Genomic DNA, 2,931 nt, shown 5'->3' with positions numbered 1-2,931 from the left:
ACAACCCAGGAGAGAAGGAAAGCCAATGTTGATGAAGACTAAAAATGTCTTCCAGGGACCTTGGTGGCCCTCTCAGGTAAGCATAACGACAAGTGGGCAGTTCAAACCCACTAGCTGCTCCACAGAAAAAAGACAGGACTTTCTGCTGCCATACAGATTGACAGCCTCAGTACCCCTATGTAGAAGCCTAGACTGGTCTAAGATTCCAGAAGAGTTCTGTGCAAGTCAAACTGAAAAGTCCTCTTTAATTTTTTTTCCACTACATATAAAATTTGTTTTTACTCCAATCTTTTTGATACTTTCCAGATTAAAGATGTGATCAGATGGAATCTCCAAGGTCTATTAAAAATGATAGCCATTTCCACTGCAGATAAGCATATTCGGTCCACTATTGGAAAAGTTGGTGCACATGTCAACTGTCATATAGACAGGTCTTAAAGCATGATCTCCCTTTAATTCAGAAGAGACAGGAGATGTGAATTGAGGATTATGGGGTGGTGTGACTGCTTCACTACCTGCAAAATTGTTTTCTTTGTTGTCTGTTTCCAAATAGTAGTCATTTTGAAAGATAAAGGACGTATTGTTAGTTTAAATAGATTTTATTTAAAACACACACTTATTGTGGTCATTCTGGGCATTGTGATAGGCAAGAAATATGAATACATTAACATAATTCTTGTCTAGAGTTTGACGCAAATTTCTTCCAGATAGTTTCGCAGTTAATGTCCAAAATATTACCTCACTCGATTTTGTTTTCACATTTATCTGGGAAGTCAGGCAAGAGAATAAATGGTCCATACCCTCATGTGATGTGTCAGTAGAGACAAATATTGAGAAATCTCTGAAAATCACACTAAATTCATCCCAGAACCTTTCAACTTTTTATTACTTTGATGCATGGCAAGAATTATGTATTACAGAAAGAAAGTAATGGCAAGGCTGGGGTGTTGGGGTGGGGTGACTCTTTTGTCACACTGGCACAAGTTTGGCTCCTTTCTGCTATTCTTATGCCAAGGAGGCAATAAACCCCCTTGAGAGTCATAGAGCTGCCGTGGGGCCCTGACAGTGCGGAGAAGCTTTTATACCCAAATACAACACACAGAGGGATCATAAACACATTTGAAAAGATGACCTCTTTGTCACAAGGAATTAGGCTTTATTGCAAACTGCTGCCATGGAAACAGCCTCCGTTGCCTGCATGGTTGTTGTTGTGTTTTTTCCTTCTGCACGTTTTAAAGGTTCCTGTTTCTATTTTACACGGACCTCTGCACTCACACTTAACTGTTTCTAGATCAAACTAAATGAGCAAAGGGTTCTGGTTCTTTTGCTGCATAGTTCAATGGCTCTAGGTAGGCCCCAAGAAGTGGAAACAAGGGTGTGGGGGGGGGCGCGATTGGGGAGATGGGAATAAGAGAGAGCACACAATTGGGATGCATGTGGGATGAGAACAGGTGGCCGCCAAGGAGGAGAGACGCAGAGAAGGTGCTGATGGAATTATTCAGAGGGGAGGGAGAAATGGGGAGAAACATTGGTGGCAGCCTGTGGATAATACACCAACACCAATGCGGAAAATACATGCATTCGTTTGTATGGAAACGTTTAAGGTCCAGTCAAGCTCCAAGCAGCCTTCTTTGACGAAGTGTGCCCTTTGGAAAAGGTGCCCTGGTGGCCAGTGGTTACACATTGTGCTGCTAGTTCAAAAGTCAGCTGTTTGAAACCAAAACCTACTCTGTAGGAGGAAAAGGAGGCTTTATACTCCGGTAAAGTTCCCTTTTGGGACATTTGTTTCATTTGGAGCCCTTTGGGAAGAACATCAACTTTGTGTGTCCATTTTATACAGCCCTGGACTTGCAAGGTGGTAAGTAGAATGCCTGCCAGGTGACAAGATAGAAAGAGTTATCCCTAAAGTACAACCCAAGTGAAACGTATACTTTCACCAGGAGGAGCCTCGGGTCCCAGGCTATTTTATTTAAGTTCTGTGTGAAAGTTGCTATAAGTAAAAAGCAGTGTCGAGACCATTACAGCTTCAGGAAAGGAGAAGGAAGAGGGGCATCCGATGATGCAGCCAGCCCCGCAGTTGGAAGGGTGGAAGGGCCTCAGAAAAAAATTGCCTGGGATCAGCTCCGGGAGGGCCCTGGACCTTGGGGGGGTGTTCTTCCTAACCCCCCCTCCTTTTCTGACCCAGTTCTCTGAGCGGGTCCCTCCAGCAGGCAACACCACTCCCGACTGCAAGGGGGAGTCGGTGCCAGCCTTGGGCCTTTTACCTGCATCCCCCTGTCTGAAAACCAAATTGCCCTTTGCCCCTTCCTGCACTAAATAAAGGCTGGAGGAGCCAGAGAAGGCGAAGGGAGGGGTTGCTCTTGTTCGCCCCCATATGACACACACACACCCCCACACACACACACACACACTCCCCTTTCCTGACCCTGGCCCGAGTAAGAAAAGGAAGAGAAAAAAAGCGTTTGTTATCGCGCACACACCATCAGGATCCGTTCCCACTCCGTCCTTCCGACGCTCACCACCTTGCAGGGAAAGAATAGCTCGGCCGGCCTGGCCCTCGAGTTCTGGTTTCCGGATGACTGGGTTTCTTTACTCGCCTCTCTCCTAGGGGACCATCTAAAAGTGCCCCCAAGCTGCGTTCCCACGGGACACCCCCCACCCTGCACGTACACACACCCCTCCCGGATTCCACTTGGGGACGCAAGAGCATCTCATTTCAGCGTCCTCCCCAAGACGAACCCCGCCTGGGCTGGAGAACCCCAACTAGGAAAAGTCAAAAAGGAGGGGTGGGAACAAAGACCACTCTTGCCCACTTGTCTGGGTCTGCAAGGGTGGACCCACCCCTGCGCGCCCACTCAGAACCACGCGGGGCGCCCCCCACCCAAACCCTTGGGAAAAGTAACTACAGAGAATAATGAACCCTAAGTGGAC

The sequence above is a fragment of the Echinops telfairi genome, unplaced genomic scaffold, assembly GCF_000313985.2.
Source record: "Echinops telfairi isolate 266 unplaced genomic scaffold, ASM31398v2 ScPeMD7_7468;HRSCAF=8506_0, whole genome shotgun sequence".
NCBI lineage: Eukaryota > Metazoa > Chordata > Mammalia > Afrosoricida > Tenrecidae > Echinops > Echinops telfairi.
Note: the sequence above shows the minus strand (reverse complement) of the source record.